The 18,007-nt window shown below is 34.8% G+C and overlaps 1 non-coding gene across 1 annotated transcript; it reads left to right on the top strand.

The window, feature by feature from the left end:
- The first annotated feature begins 3,301 nt into the window (after positions 1 to 3,301).
- Positions 3,302 to 3,408, top strand: LOC138806680 (U6 spliceosomal RNA). The gene has a single exon (XR_011365956.1). It is a non-coding gene; the product is annotated as a U6 spliceosomal RNA (small nuclear RNA).
- Positions 3,409 to 18,007: the final 14,599 nt, after the last annotated feature.

The following is an 18,007-nucleotide window of genomic DNA, read 5'->3' as shown; positions in this document are numbered from 1 at the left end:
CACTGATATTGAGTGACAAATACAACTTCATATAAGTGTAGAAGTTTTCCTTGTATCTTTTTAATATATATTTTTGTTGTAAATATACTGTACAGAAGGGTTACAGTTACATAATGTAATGAGTACATTTCTTATTGAGCATTGTTGCCCCCTCTTTTGTTTTTCCCCTAACATCCCTTCCCTTCACACCTCCCCACCTCCCCCCTTCACCTCCCACTCTGGTCGAGTGTCTTGTACATCTCATTGTTCCAATGGGTCAACCTGTATCCTTTCTTTATATCTTAAATGAAGAAAGGCTGGCTTGATTTATGATTATTCTGCTCGTGTAGACACACCTAAAATCACTCGCCAAGTCCAAAAGCACATAAATGAAACACCGTCATTTTTATGTCAGTTGGTATAATTGTGTTCTACACATTTATTGACAGATTACAAATTATTCTCAAACTTTAAAACATTAAAAAGAACTTTCTTTTTTTCTTATTTTCTTGGCCAGCAAATCAGCAGGACCTCAGTCAGCATTTCTGTCATAGAACTTTTCATATAGGTTTGTTAAATGTATATGTAGAGTCCAGTTTTCTGAGGAATCACTCATCTGCTTAGGAATTCATGCTGGCTGTTGGAAATGAGCTCAAGTAAGGATGCCATTTAAAGCCTTATACTTTATTCTTTACCAGGGTATTCTCCAGCTACTTTGGTTGTTTAGAGTGTTTACAAGAGCAAACATCCCGTAGGGAGCAGGGAGACAACACATGACCTATACTTACTGAGACTTCCGAGTGATTTGCTGTCACTTGTACTGCATTTTGTAAGTGGAATCTCTCTAAACCTACCAGTTTTAAGAGATAAGAGGAGTGGTAAAAAAAAAAAAAAACTTTTAGAGACAAATACATCTTCAATATATATTGTTCCAAGCATTCTGTCTAAGCCATATTCAGCAAGTAATGAAACTTGTATTGGCTGTAATTATGTGTCTTTCTCCATGTGTGCATGTATACATGTGTATATGTATGTGAGCATAGTACCATACATGTGTACAAGTATAAGGAAATATACACACATATATGCATATGTAAATAAATATACATATATAAATATATGTGCAAACATATATATATATATATCAGTTATTCAGTGATTTAATCTATAGATCCCAGCACATTGTCATTCTCACAAAGTGTACATGATAAATGGGCATCCTTTGTACTCACTTCCCCCATTCCTTTGTTTTCATCCTTGGGAACATCTTTAGTCTACTTTCCATAGTATAGCTTTGTTTTCATTGCATGTAATTACTGATAATAAAAGAAAAAGTTTGTTTGTAAAAGAAAAAGAACTTTTTAGGACACAGGTCACAGTATCTTATCCATCCCAATGATTGCTATGTAATAAAAGTTATAATAGTAGTAAAATTGAAAAGGAATTAATAGATTTGGTGTTTTGCCATATAAATGTTAGAGAATAATATCACATCACTGTTATAACTCTTAAAGAATGCAAGTGTAAGTGATGGTCGCTATCATGTTCCCACAAAACCCATGGATCCTGAATGATAATAGTAGACCAGCAGAAATTCTAAGTAGCAGACATTGAGCATGTAAGAGAAAGAGAGGAAATGAGAGAGTGTGAGAGTGAGAGAGAAATATCATAATACTGAAAGTGCATAACAGATAAACAAGAGCTGTATGAGAATATTCATACTGCTATCTTTAGACTTTACTTGTACATTTGAAGATATTTGATGTATGACAACAAATCAACATGAAATATAAAGTTATTTTGATAAAAATAAAAGTGACTCAGAAGAAATTATAAATGCAAAAACAATCTTCACAAAAACAAACTCTCAGAGGTATTTCATGACTTTGAAAAGGATAAAGTGGCTAAAGTTAGTATAAATTTAGAAGTATTAAAATTCACAAAAATATAAAAAGATATTCATATATTTCATAACATAACCCAAAACAGAAATGAAATGTTGTTTAAATGTTTTTTTTAAATCATAGTCCTCAGGTGCTGGGAAGGTGTATGAGTGGTAGAGTGCTTGCCTTGCATTCATGAAGCCCTTGGTTTCATTCCTCAGCACCACATAAGCAGAAAAAGATGGAAGTGGTACTGCGCCTCAGTGGTACTGCTAGCCTTGAGCTGAGGTACAGCACTCAGGCCCCAGAGGTCAAGCCCCATGACCACCAAAATCAAAATAAAAAACACAACAAAAAGCCTCTCACTTTTATGGCTTTAACTCAGTAATACCGCTGCTTCAGCCTAGGTCTAAGCATTCACGTGTGGATATTTATCAACACTCCTGATTCAGACTCTACTTGATCTTTTTTAATAAATATTTTGTTTTTAATTTTCCTCTTTGTAAATTCACATGCACCTATAAAACCTGGTTTGGCGATCCCAGTAAGCTTCTCAAAGAACCTCCTAATGATGACTTACCAAATGTTGTATTATATTACAACAAGGAAAACAATGCTACAAATAAAGAAAACCAATAATTAAATATTAATGATTAATAAAATAAAAAACAAAACAAATATCAATATTTTCAGTATTTGAAGTGTAGACATATTAGATTTTATTATTTTTTCATATTTCGGTACATTTAACACTGGCTACGGTATTGATGTTCAACCAAAGTTTTATGGAATATGCGTAGTCTTAAAGTTTCCCACTAAGATGAGTATTTATGGCTCATCTCATCATTGGTTTATGACTTACATCATCATTTTTTCCTCACTAACATATAAAGGAAGTTAGCCCTAACGTTTTAACAGAAACTGTGTAGTTAACATAGTCTTAACTCTTCACTCTACTTCTTTACACAAAGACTTTGCAACTTCTCATTAATAAGGTTTCTATAAACTCTGAAATGTAAATACTTAGTAGTTAATATCTGCTTCCATAAATCTTAAATACTTTATAGAAAAGTTTTATACTTGCCAAACAATCCTAATTTTGGCATATATAAGCCAAATCCCAAAATTAAACATATGTAAAACATTAAAACTTTTAACAAACCTTAACACTTGCTAGAGTGTTCATTATGACAGGTGCCTTTTATAGAATAATTGAATTCCTCCTCCTACACATTTCTTGAACAACAAATATCTGGAATTATTTTGTTTTGACATGTCAGTCTTGATTTTATTCTTAAATGTGTGCTTATGTAAGAAATACATGGTTCTAAAATTTCACAATTCTTTTGGACTTACTAGTTTTGAACTTACTAGTTTAATAAAAACTTACTAGTTTAATAAAATCAATAAAACTATACTTTATATATAAAAAATATTCTTTGCTCAATTCAGCATCACATACATTAACATTGGAACAATACAGAGAAGATTAGCATAGCCCCTGTGCAAGGATGACATGCAAATTCGTGGAGCATTCCATATTTTTACAAAAACAGATGCTGGAAGGGATGTGGCCCCAAGGGAACCGTACTGCATTCTTGGTGGGAGTGTAAACTTGTTCAATTACTTTGGAAAGCAGTATGGAGGTTCCTCAAAAGACTCTACATAAAGCTCCACTATGACACAGCAATCCCACTTTTGGGGATTTACCCAAATGATCACAAACAAAACCATACTAAAACTACCAGCACAACTATGGTTATTGCAGCATTATTTACGATAGCTAAGATATGGAACTAACCCAGATGCCCCTATTAGATGAATGGATCAAGAAAATGTGGTATATATACACAATGGAATTCTATGCCTCTATCAGAAAGAATGACATCTCCCAATTTGTTAGGAAATAGAAAGATTTGGAAAAAAAATTTATTGAGTGAAGTAAGCCAAGTCCAAAAAAACATAAGTCCCATGGTTTCCCTTATTTTCAATAACGAATATATGTCTGGGATAAGCAGAAAAGCTCAAACGATGTGTGCATAATACCAGACAAGATGATGTTAAGGGAATTGAACCCCAAGATAGGGACACAAGTGGTTTTATGTTTCTTGCTATTGTTTCTAACTTACTTATAATGTACGATGTCATTTATTTTTGTTTCTTTGTATGTTCCTCCCCCACGCTATAACCCCTGTTTTCTCTGTATTTGAAGTTGGTGCACCTACATCTTGTAGGAAATTTGGGGAGAGGAAGGGAAAAATGCTCAAATAGGGATGCAATTTAACCAATTGTAACCATGAGATGCACAAGACACTATGTTGAAAAATGAACTTTACAATTTAGGCGGGGGGATAGAAAATGGGGCGGGGAGTGTATTTGTGGAGGTGGGAGGGAAAGGATAGTAGGGGAAATATAAAGGAGGAGGTAACAATGCTTGTTAGAAAATGTACTAATTTCCTTCCTCATGTAAATGTGACCCCTCTGCACAGTATTATTAAAATAAAAAACATATAAAAATGTTCTGAGATGGAAGAGTTCATTTCCTCTATTTTACCCATATATTATCGTTAACAAAGAAATTAATGCAGAACACTGATATGAAGGTAATTTGAATATGTCTGTGTGTGTGTGTGTGTGTATGTGTGTGTGTGATCTCAGCAGCGCACCAGCAAACATGCGTGAGAATGCAAACAAAACCAAAGCATGTGTGTTGGAGTGCTCAGAGTTAAAATCAGGGCTTCAAGGTCTTGTTAGGCCTTTCCTATCTAGCTTGGTGAGCTACTATATGAGCTACATCTCCATTCCTGGCTTTTTGCTAGTTCATTAAAAATTTTGAAAAATAATTTCATGAAGTTGTTTTTTTTTTTTGTTTTTGTTTTTGTTTTTTGGCCCTGATTGGCTCCAGAATGTTATCCACAGATCTCAGGCTCATGAGTAGATATCCTGAGTAGATAGGATTACAGGTGTGACCAGCCAGCACAAGCCTTTCAGAATAATTTTTAAAATAGAAGAAAATTCACTTCATGGGGGCCTGTTTTATTATCTCCTACTTTTAAAGCATTTTAGAGTGATTATATGTGAATTTATTTCGTTTTTGGATTCTTAAAAGACAGTAAGTGATGATATTTAAACGTTTTAGTACTTTTTAAAAAGGAAACTGGAACTGTGGGACAGAAAAAATTTGGCTCTCTTTGGACCTCAACTTATAAGCTCTGCTCTGTGCATGATAACCCAATATCACAAACATAGTCTGTGTTGAAGACAAAATGTGATAGAAAACAATCACCATAATAACATAGCAAGTATTGCTATGCTATTATTTCTTGGACAATATGAATATTGAATTGAGAGTGTAAGAGAATGGAGAGATTTTACCCACCTTTTTGATATTTCTGAAAGACTTTTGGAAACTTTGACTCATTTCCTTCCTCACTGTGTGTGTCTTTGGGACATGCACTTACTGTCTTTAATTACAATTTTTCCCAACAGTAAAATGGCAATAACATTAGCATTATAGCAAATGTTATCTTAAGAATTAAGAGAAATAAAACTTATGAAACACTTAACATAAACTTCTATGAATGAACTTTTAGTTTAGCCATGTCTTTTTAAAATACTAAACAGAATGTGATGAATAGTACAGAAACCATTACATGTAATGAGCAACCAGAAGTAATATCTATTGACCATACTCTGCTTCCAAGGAAGCCAGGTAGATAACTTCTCATGCTGTAAATCAAACTGGTTATCTTATGTCTTGATAGTGTAAAAATATCAGGGACAGAACGATGAAGGAATGTTGTAGACTGAGGTGAAATCCATATGAAAATGTGCAAAACTGAAAAATCATGAAAGTGTCTGAGCAGTATATTGTGTTTTACATCATTCAAGTTACAAAGATAAGGAAAACATAGAAAATGAATTCTCTTTTTGATGTGCTATCATAGGTCCTTAGAAGGATGAACACTTTCCTCATTCTTGTAGAGGAATCATCAGATGAGGGGAACTGTATATTTTTTTGTTTGCATCCTTACATTTATTCTTCACTTTCAAATCTGAACAACATGAGACAGAAAGAAACCAAGGGAAATTAGTCACACAGACTTTGGAAAGAAAAACCAAAGTAAAATAAATAAAATACATATAGCCTTGGAAAAGGTCTAACTAAATTGAGTTATATAGTCTCAAGCCTTAACAGAAAATGATTTAAGCAACATCATGTTATAAAAAATTGAAAAATATTAGGAGTTGCTTAATATTTTCCTTTCTACTACCTTGAACTAATTATTGATTTTGTATGGAGAGATTAAAGATGAGGTTAACAAGAAACTTGATTAAAAATGGACAAAAGTTCTGAATAGACATGTTTTCCAAAAAGCCCTGAAAATCGCGTGTGGGTTTACAAATTTGTATTTAATACAACTTCTATGCTGGCTTAATTCTTTGTAAAGAGAAGTCATTAGAGAAATGCAATTCAAAATTACTAAGATACTTACTACTTCATAACTATCATAACTCTTATCAAAAATATCCAAGGAACCAGGTAATTCCAAGCGATTAGGAGGTTGGGGTAAAAGGATTTGAGTCTAAGGCCAGTCTTGGGTACTTCATACTGTAAAAACTTGCCCTTTAAAAAAACTTAAAAGGTAATAATGTTGGATGGCGAGACTGTGGAGAAAAGGAAATTTTCTACACTCTTGGTCAAAATACAGGTTAGTGTTCTCGTTGTAGAAAGTAGTATGCAGTTTTCTAAAGATATCCAAAGTTGAAATATCATCTGACACACCAATCATGTGATTATTTCTCTATGGGTAACTTGTAAATACATCTGTAGTTCATTGTTATTCACGTTATTCACAACAACAACCAAGATATAGATCAAAGTTCAGTGTTCAACTACAGACTAATAAACCAAGTGTTGTACATGCACAAATATCTTTTTTCTGTTGATCCCAAAGTAAATTTTTTATTATTTTCCTGTTTCCATGTGATTAACCTCTAAATTAGAAATCCAGATATATGATTTAATTTAACCAAAACTATTTATTGAGTTTAAGGACCTTCTACTCTCTACATTCTTCACAGTAAGATCACCAAATAGGATGAGTCTGAAATACTCTCTTTTTGGCCTATGTTAATATTATTTACAATGTGTGTGAAATGTTTAAAAAGTAGTATTTATTTTAGCTTAATTGCTCTGAAGATATAGTAAATGATATTATCAAAGCCTAAAAATGATTAGATTTAAAATTTAGAATTCAGGAAACGGCTTTGACCACGCTGCTTACTGGAGCCTTCACTACAATCTCATGAGACAATATATTGATGAAGCAAAAATCTGAGGTTAGATGTTTATGAATAAAAAAATATCATGTCATTCTGAATATGTAGAGCTATATATAAAACATAGAAAATTTAGCTTTTAAATACCTGAATATGCTAGTATATTTAATTTCAGTGTAAGTACTTGTTCTGAAAGGAGATAAAATTGCATTTATTTTGAAATGCAGTATGCATTTGAATAAAATACAATGTTTAAAATATCACTCATTCAAGAAAGAAGATGTACAGTTAGTTGTTTTTCATGCCAATTATGTTCGCTAAACTTACAACAAATACTACATTAGTAAACCTAATTCATTGCCTTGTAGGGAAATAAAAATTCAGTTTCCTAAAACTCAGGACTATAACTTTTTCTCAAACAATTGCTAAGTAACTGTTTTATATTTTTTGTCATGGAATCTTATTCAATACATTTATATCATTAATTTAAATAATTGGCCAGTAACAATATAAATTATGCACAAACAAAGTTTATCTAACAAAAGTATTTCTTTCATAAGACATATCATGTCTCTCGTAAAGAACATTAGAAAGTAGTGTGTCGTTTATTTATTTTTGTTTATTTTGTTAATGGTTATTACTTGTCAGAAGTGATAATTCCATAATATATTTAATGTATGTGATTATACTCCATTTCCTTCACATTACTCCTTCCTCCAAAGATCTTCTGTTTTTCACATAAAATTACATCTTTATAAATGTGCATATAAACAAATTTGGAAGATTTAAGCTAAACTGCAACTTAAATCAAGATGTACATTGGATTAACAGGATGAACCAAAAATTGAGTAGTTTTTATTAACTTCTGAATTGAGTTATCATTATTATTATGGTTAGGGTTAGGATTCCAGACAGAATTAGAATTGGGATTAGAGAAATAGAAAATTTAGGTTCAACACAGGATGACCCATTGCAACAAAGATACTCACAAGACACTATGTGGAAAATGAAGTTTACACCATGGGAAGGGAGGAGTAAGGGAAGAGTGGAGGGATGGGATAGTGGGTGAACAAGAAAGAAGGGGGTAACAATACTCAGCAAGAAATGTGCTCCTTACCTTACACATGTAACTAATCCCTCTTTAAAGCATCTTTACAACAAAATAATTTTTTGTTAAATAATGAAAATAAAACCTAACAGGAAATAGAAAAACAATTTAAAAATTTAGGTTCAAAATGCAAGTAAAATTTAGGACTACACGCTGAGCAAGAGTTACGATAAATGTGAAAAAAAGAGGTTTACATTAACATGATGGTTCTGTTATATTTAGGCTTAGGATTCGGCAATGTGTTCCAGTTAGAGCTGGGATTAGGATGAGAAAAAGATGTAAGATATTGTGTAAAACTGCCACACATTTTAAGAAGAATGAATGGCAAGAATCAATGAAAACCAATCTGTGTTACTTTAAACATTCAGATATAATTTGGTTTAAGTGTGAGATACAGTTTTGTTCTGGTTAGGGTTAGGGAAGGATAAGTTTTAAGGTAAATTTTAGTTTTCCACTAAAAAGTAGAAGCAAAAAAATGTGCGATTGAATAGAATCTAGACAAATTTTTTTTACATTAACCATTTGGTGTTAAATCAAACTGTGATTAGGATTAGGTTTCTGGTTATCCAGGGTTGAGGATAGAGTAAAGAAATGGGTTAAACTGGTGGCTCGCACCTATTATCCTAGCTACTCTTGAAGCTGATTTCTGAGGATCACAGTTGAAAGGTAGCCCCAGTAGCGGTGCTGTTGCTCAAGTGGTTAAGTGCACACCTTGAGCTACAGAACTCGATGATTGTGCCCAGACCCAGAGTTCAAGCCCCACGACTGACAAAAAGAAAAAAAAAAAAAGAAATGTGTCAAATGTTAAGTAAAGTTGAACTCTTTTTAGGTTCTAGGAATTCAGGAAAAGTTGGGATAATGGAAGTACAATGTATTTCATAATATCAGGATTTGAGATCAATGGGTATAATGATTCCTGTTATAGAACAAGATACATTCCGTGTTAAGAGTCAGAAATTCTGTAGAGTTTACAGAAAACCTGCAACTTATTTCGAGAATGAGGGTCAAATTGAAGTTAAATTTTTATAAATGTCTAGTAAGTATTCGAATGAATGTGAACTAGAGTATTGCTATTAATATTAGAATCTTCTTACAATTAGGCTGATGGTTATACTCAATGTTCCAGTTAAGAAAGATTAAGTTTAGGGTTAGAAAATGACTAAGATATTGGAAAAAAATTGAAACCTATGTTTGGAAGGCTTATTTGAAACAAGTTAGGATGAGTGAAAACTAGTGTACTTGTGTTAGTGTTAGTATTGTCATATAATTTGGATTAAGATTGGGTCAGTATTTTCTTCTGATTATATTTCTGTTATGAATAAGAAAGTTTTTAGTATAAACTTAGGTTCTCACTAACAAGTAGAAGCAAATATGTGAGAATGAATATTAACTAGAGGTTTATCATTATGTTTATTCCTCAGTGACCATTCTTGTAATGATTAATGAGAGTTTTCCAGCCAGGTTTAGGTTGAGAGTTAGCTTTAAGTAATGTACTAGATGGTAAGTAAATCTGAAACTGTTTTAGGATACAGTGGTTCAGGAAAAGGTAGGATCAATGGAAACTACAGTATTTTTCCTGGTAAGACAATTTGAGGACAAATAATATAATGGTTCATGTTAGGGAACAAGATAACTTCAGAGGTAGAGTCAGATAATTTGTGGGAATTAGGGCAAACTGAAACTCATTTCCAGAGCGAAAACTGGAATATTCATGAGAATGATTAAAAACTAGACTTTTTCTTTAATATTAGAATTGGATTATAATTGGGGTGAAAGTTAGGTTTCAGTTCCAGCTGAGGTTAGTGTAAGCATAAGAGAAATGGAAAATTTAGGGTCAAACTGAATGTAAATCTTTGAATGAGAAGTCCAGTTAGAATTAGAATGAATGTGAAATAGGAAACGTCTAATAAAATTAAGATTAGGGTATGATTAGTTTGAGGGTTAACCTCAATATTCCAGTTAGGTTAGGATTACAATAAGGACAAGATAATGAGAGAAACTACAAATTATGTTAAGAAAGATGAGTTGAATAGAATTTGGATGAATAAAACTAATGTATTTGTGTGGTTTTTAGAAACCAAAGGCCATTAGTTCTAGGTTTAGGTGTACTTTTCTAATTCAGTTTAGGCTTAGGGTTAGGGAACGGTAACCTTTATGGTAAAACTGAGTTTTCTGCTGACACTTTCAAGTAAACTAAGTACGAAAATTAACAAAAACTACAGAGTTTCCCTAAGTTTACTATTCAGGGTTCAATAGGGTTAAATTTAGAGTTAGGTTTCTAGTAAGGTTTAGGTATATAGTTATGGTTTAGAAGTAGAGTAGATTTTAAGTAAACCTGCAACTTGTTTTTGGAGATACAGGAGTTCATTAAAAGTTAAAATCTGTGAAAACTATGGTATTTTTTATGATATGAGTATTTGAGATTAATGATTCCTAATAGGGAACATGATAGATTTCAGTGTCCAAGTCAGAGAATCTGTAGGATTTGGAGCAAACTGCAAATCATTTCAAAGACAATGCATATCTAAAAGGAAGTAATCTAAACTTGAGTAATTTCCATTAATTTCAGATGGGGTTACTATTATCATCAAAGTTACTCTTAGGTTTCTGACCAGAATAGGAGTTAGGATTAGGGAAATGGAAGGTTGAGAACTTGAGTGACTTACTTCCTTTGTGTATGTATATGCACTATTCCAGGACTTCAACTCAATGCTTGGGTTCTGTCCCTGAGCTTTTTGTTGTAGGCTGACATTCTACCACTTGAGCCACAAGTCCACTTGCAGTTTTCTTTGGCAGTGAATTGGAGATAAGAGTGTCACAGACGTTCCTATCTCAGCTGACATTGAACTGAGATCCCCAGATCTCTGCCTTCTGATTAAAAGTAGGATTAAAAGCATGAGCTACTGGTTCCCAGGAATGTGCCTGACTTTTACTGAATACTTTTACTTTTGTTCGAGATCGAGACATGAATTCAATAACTGACAGCTTTGCTCAATATGTAGCATTCTGCCACTTGAGCCATATCTCCAATAATGATTATTTAAATAGCTGGAAATCATTAAATTTTCTTCAGATGATAGGCATCATTACTGTTGTTCTAAAATTCATCCTAATGAAAAAAGATTTATAGACCCTAGAGATGATCTGAGCAAATTCTCATGCTTTGCTTCTAAATGCATAATATTTTAGGGACATGGTTTTTTAATTATTAAGTGGCAAAGGAGTTATCATTAAATAAAGCAATTTATGCATACAATATACCTTGCTCAATGCCAACCCTTTCAATAGTCTCATCCATCCCTCCTCAATGAATCTCTTCCTTCACTCTTCTTAAATTTGTAGGATATTTACTGCATTCCTCTCTGAACTTCCCCTCTTTCCTCCTGTTCATTCTACCTTCTTTTCTCCTTTACCTCTCTTTTGACTACCCACTTCCATATTATCCATCAACTCTACTCCTAGGCATTTATCTGAAAGTTTGCAAGCCAGGATATAGTAAAATTTTCAGCACAACCATGCATACTGAATCAGCCCAGATACCCCTCAAGAGAGAAATGAATGAAGAAAATTTACTACACACACACACACACACACACACTCACTCTCACACACACACACACACACACACACACACACACACACACACACACACACACACACACACACACACACACACACACACACTGGAAATTCTACTGACCCATCAGAAAGAATATTGTACCATTTGTATCTCTCATTTCTCATTTCTTCTGCCTGCTATCCCATTTTTGCCTTAATGTCCCTGTACTGCAGTAACTGCCACATGCAAACTGATGTAAAAGATTTTCAGAATTATTGGCTATCCATAGATTCCTGAATATGAGTTCTTTGCTCATTTTTTATATTCATGACTTTGATTAGTGATTGTGCAAACACATTTGTACCATTTGCTACACAGAAAAGAGATGAACCACTTGTACATATATGTATGTAAATATATGTACATAAATACATGGATATATGCATTTTATGTTTACAAGAATCATGGGGCTAACAAAAATCACATGCATTTTCCTTCCTTTTCAGTTCTTTCAAAGCCTAAATAACTTTGTCTCTTTTGAATACCCAATTTTAAAGAGAATGTCACCATATCTGCTCTGTCAGTTATAACATAGACCATATTTTCTTGATAATCTTGTTCATCAACATATTAAGTTATGCATTACAGAATTCTGATTTTAAATTCTAAATTATCACTCAGATTCATCCATTACTAGTCTAAAAATGTTCCCAAGTTAATGCAAATGCAATCTGTATTTCTTCAGTAAAGTATAATGATTCTTAGAATGTAAAGAGTTGGAGTAAGAACATCACTTTCAGTTCTAGAACATTTTATTACTACCCTCTTAAAATACTCCAATATTTATTAGTAGTCACTCTCTGTCATCATTTCAAACTACTTCCACTTGAGCAGCTATTATTTCATATTCTACCTACACAGATGTGCCAATTTTAAAAACCTCTTATAATTAGAAAATATAGTCTACTTTATCTATTCTCCCATGTAAATATCACTCTTTCCAAAGTAACTCCATGTAAATTTTTCTCATGGATAGAGCATATGGTTTTGAATCCATGTGTATAATTGAATAATATCCTCAATGAACATTTCAATATTTTATTATATGTTATTGCAAAAGGTTTTGCTATGTGTATTCTTGTACATGTGTCTCTTTGGACATATTTTGAAATATGTTTTGTATGTAAATTTATGGTTCAAAATGCTGGATCATAGAGGCAACTCTATATGTAATATCTTAAAGACTGCCAGTATTTGTGTGTGTGGGGGGGGGAGTCAGGTAATGGGGCCTGAACTCTGGGCCTGGGCGCTGGCCCTCTGCTCTTCAGCTCAAGGCTACCACAGAGACACTTCTGGCTTTTTTTAAATTTTTTTGCTTATGTGGTGAGGAGGAATCGAACGCAGGGCCTCATGCGTGCAAGGCAAGCACTCTACCACTGAGCCACTTTCCTATCCCTGCCAGTATTTTTAACAAACTGACTATATCATTTTAAGTGCCAAGCACCAATGTATAAGGATTCCAATTTCTACATAATGGTTGTGCAGGGCTATCTTATTGTTTATATTTCCACTAATCACTATATGTAAGCAATGTCTAGGTATATTATGATATTTCCATATGTTCGTTCCTTGGTTGTTGTTATATTACTATAGAGATATGTATTTGGATTGTTTGATAATGTATTCAGGATGTTTAAAGATTTTCATTATCATTAATATGCTTTTTATATATTTCTGATTCAAGTCTATTTAAATAAATGTACATGTATACACACTATGTGTACAAATGCATATATTCATACTTTTATGTGTATATATACAAATACTTATATATGTGTACATATATAAGAATATGCAGATATGTACATACATGTATATATACATATATGTATATTATTATTTTCATTTGTCTGTAAATTATCATTTCACTTTATTGGCCAAACATGTCCTTTATTGATTTTACTTTATTTTATTTCATGGTCAAGATGTACAGAGGAGCCAGGTGCTGGTGGCTCATCCCTGTAATCCTAGCTACTCATGAGGCTGAGATCTGAGGATCGCGGTTCGAAACCAGCCTGTGCAGGAAAAGTCCATGAGACTCTTATTTCCAATAAACCACCAGAAAACTAGAAGTGACCCTATGGCTCAAGTGGTAGAGCTCTAGACTTGAGCTGAATAGCTGAGGGACAGCACCCAGGCCCAGAGTTCAAGGCCAACGACCACCACCACCACCAAAAACAACAACAATAAAAAGAATACTGACTCAAAAAGCAATAGTATTAAGCAGTCTTACAAATAGACTCAAGTCTAACTTTTTAGTATTATCTTAGATACCAGCAGCCTTCTAGTATAATGAGCCATGAGCCCTCAGAATGTTGACAGAATTTCTTAGTTTATTTACACAATCACTATAAGTATGTATTTTCTCATCTTTCTTTCATTTCACCACAGAATGTGTATTTATCCTTTATGTCATACTTGAAGACCAAAGCCTTTGGATGATATTTATTCATTGGTGTATATTAATTGTATGAAAAAATCTTATTGAAATATTTTACACTCTCACATATTGATGAAGGTCCTGATTAACCCGTTTCTGGCTTTCTCCATTCCCATTGCCCTTTATTTTTCAACAGTTTTCTGTGAATTTCTTTGTGATATCTTCACAGCGTCAATATGTATGAAAGTGCTGTTCACCCACCAACATTGAAAATTATACAATGCTGAGTATAAAAGCAAAAATCTAAATAAATGGAGACATAACTTTTGTGGATTGGAAGATACAATGGAGCGAAGATATAAATTGTCCCCTGCCTCCTTTCTTTTTGGTCATTCATAGGGCTTGAAATCTGGTCCTGGGCATTGTCCCTCGGCTCTTCAGTTCAAAGTGAATGCTCTACTCATTGAGCAACTGTGCGACTTCTGGTTTTCTGGTGGTTAATTGGACCATAGAATCCTGTGGACATTCCCATTCCAGCTGGCTATGAACTGCAATCCTCAGATCTCAGCCTGCTATGCAGCTAGGATTACAAGCATGGGCGAACAGTGCTGAGGGTCACAGTTTTATTTATGTTTATGACAATTTTGGAAAACACCTAACTAGCACTCCTTGAGTCACTGACAAAGAAAAATAAACTGGAATATATTCTCTGTCCAATATTAAAGCTGTTAGTGTGAAATTGTTATATTTGTAGAGGAAAGATTATACAGCTCAATGGGTCTGTAGGGCACCAGATTAAATTCTCATAAATATTATCAAGGAAAATTTAATAAGATGTAAAACCAAACAATTGTGGAATGACATTCTCTTTAATAAGTAGTGATAGGTTAGACAGTATTTGGGAGAATTAAAAAGTGAATATTGACTTAAACATAACAATTTATTCAAATGTTAACTTCAAGCAGGATTAAAACATGGCATATAAAACAAAAAGAGTGATGTAAATGTAAAGCAAAGGAAGATGTTTTGACAATTTTGGAGATGAAGCATTCTTAAACTTGGATTTAAAATTATAGGAAAGGAAAACAATATAGTTGAACTCAATAAAATTGTAAAACAGTTTAGTCTGTGAGAGCTCACATACATGTAGTGAATAGAGAAGCAGGTGACTCATGTATCTCATCCTAGCTACTTGGGAGGCCTTGAATTGAGTATTGTTTTTGAAGGCAGCCCACAAAATAAAGTCCCTGAGAATCTTATCTCTGATTAATCAGCAAAAAAGCCAGAAGTGAGGCATGACTGAAATGGTAGATTGTTAACAAATTGCAACAAATCTCAGGGACCCTGATTTCAAGTCTCACAACCATACATAGATGTACAAAAGTAATAGTTGGTCATGGGGACTGAACTCTGGGCCTAGGCGCTGTCCCCTAGCTCTTCAGATTACCACATGAGCCACAGGGCCACTTCCATTTTTCTGGAGGTTCTTTGGATATAAGAGTCTCCCTGACTTTCTTGCCTGGGCTGGCTTTGAACCACAATCCTCACATCTCAGCCTCCTGAGGAGCTAGAAGGACGGGTGTGAGCCACCAGCGCCCACCTGATTTGGCCTTTCACCACAGTGGACTAGGAGCTCCTGAAAGCTTCTCTTTATTTTTTTCTGTGCCAGTGCTGGCCTTGAACTCAGGGTCTGGTCTCCGGTCTCTTAACTTTTTCCTTCAAGGCTGGCACTCTACCACTTGAGTCCTAGCGCCATTTCTGACTTTCGGTAGATCACTGGCAAGAAGAGTCTCACTAAGTTTCCTCCTCTGAGCTGGCTTTGACCCATGGTCTCTGAACCCAGTCTCCTGAGTACCTAGGATTTACAGGGGTTAAACCACTGGTGGCATTGGGTTAGAAGCTTTTCTTAAGCAAGAGTTCTTCCCTGTGTTTGCCCTGACTTCTCAATGCAAAGGATGCCTAAGGGTCAGGAGCTGTGAAAAATAGGCTTCCAGCCACAGGAAATGGCTGGGACTCCTGGTGAAGACAAGCTACTCATCCCACGGACCCTATTCTGGGATCCCACCCTCTTCCCTACCTGTGACTCAAGTACAAACCTTGACCCAGACTTGAATGTCCTGCCAGACTTGTCTGAAGCCACAGAACCTTCATTCCACCCACACCACCTGCTCTACACCACACCTCAGGACCTTTGCCCATTTTGTACCTTCTGCCTGAGGCACTCTGTCTTGTTCCATGCCTTAGAACTCCTGTGGCATTTTGACACTGGTTATATCACCTACTGGAGCAAGTCTTCCTTCCTTTTTCCCTCTAGACATAGAACTTGCGCAGGCTAACTGACAAATGCTCTATCTTGGTGTGTGTGTGTGTGTGTGTGTGTGCGTATGTGTGTGTGTGTGTGTGTGTGTGTGTGTTGATGTGTGTGTGTATGTGTGTGTGTGTGCGCGCGCGCGCACGCACCAGTCCTTGGTTTTATTTTTTTTATTTTTTTTAATTGTATTTTATTTTATTTGAGAACATACTGTACAGAGGGGTTACAATTACATGGGCAGGATAATGCATATATTTCTTACCAAGCATTGCAGCCTCCTCCTTTGTTTACCCTTCACTTCCCTTCCCCGCCTCCCCCCTCCCCCCACCCAATTTTACCCCCCTCCCCCCACCCAATTATACCCCCCTCCCCCCCCACACCGACATTGTAAAGCTGGTTTTGACATGACATTTTTTACTTCGCATTGTTGCAACAGGTGCACCTGAATCCTTAAACGACTTGTTTGCCCCCATCTCCTCCACATGTTATACTGACATCAAATATAGTGAAAGCGCGGGTTTCACTGTGGGGGAGGGACATACAAAGCAACAAAGAAATAATCTTATAAATGCGTTAGAAACACATGCATGAAAGAAACGAAAACATTAAAATACATATTTAAGGGTTCATTTTCCTAACATCACATTATCTGACCTTTTCCGCTTGACTCATACCTATACTAGATATTGCAAATAAGGGAAACCATGGGACCTATGATTCTTTGGGCCTGGCTTACTTCACTTAATATAATTTTTTCCAAACCTTTCCATTTCCTAACAAATGGGGAAATGTCATTCTTTCTGATGGAGGCATAGAATTCCATTGTGTATATATACCACATTTTCTTGATCCATTCATCTACTGAGGGGCATCTGGGTTGGTTCCATATCTTAGCTATGGTAAATAATGATGCAATAAACATAGTTGTGCTGGTAGCTTTAGTGTGGACTTGTTTGTAAACATTTGGGTATATGCCCAAAAGTGGGATTGCTGGATCATAGGGGAGATCTATGTGAAGTCTTTTGAGGAACCTCCATACTGCTTTCCAAAGTGGATGAACAAGTTTACATTCCCACCAACAATGAAGTAAGGTTCCTTTCTGTCCACATCCCCTCCAGCATCGGTTGTTAGAGTTCTTGATTTTTGCTGTTCTAACTGGAGTGAGGTGATATCTCAATGTTGTTTTGATTTGCATTTCTTTTATGGCTAGGGATGTTGAACATTTCTTCATGTGTCTATTGGTCATCCTTCTTTCTTCTTCAGAGAAGCTTCTCTTTAAGTCTTTCGCCCACTTATATATTGGGCAGTTGTTTCTTTGAGGATTTGTTGTTGGGTGGTTTAATTTTTTGAGTTCCAAGTATATTTTAGATATGAGACCCTTGTCCGTTGTATGGCTAGTAAAGATCTTCTCCCAATCGGTGGGCTTTCTATTGATCTTGCCAGC

This window comes from Dipodomys merriami, unplaced genomic scaffold (assembly GCF_024711535.1).
Source record: "Dipodomys merriami isolate MVZ:Mamm:240054 unplaced genomic scaffold, mDipMer1.0.p SCAF_404, whole genome shotgun sequence".
Classification (NCBI taxonomy): Eukaryota; Metazoa; Chordata; class Mammalia; order Rodentia; family Heteromyidae; genus Dipodomys; species Dipodomys merriami.
The sequence above is the reverse complement of the archived record's forward strand: the minus strand, read 5'-3'. Positions and strand labels throughout refer to the sequence as shown.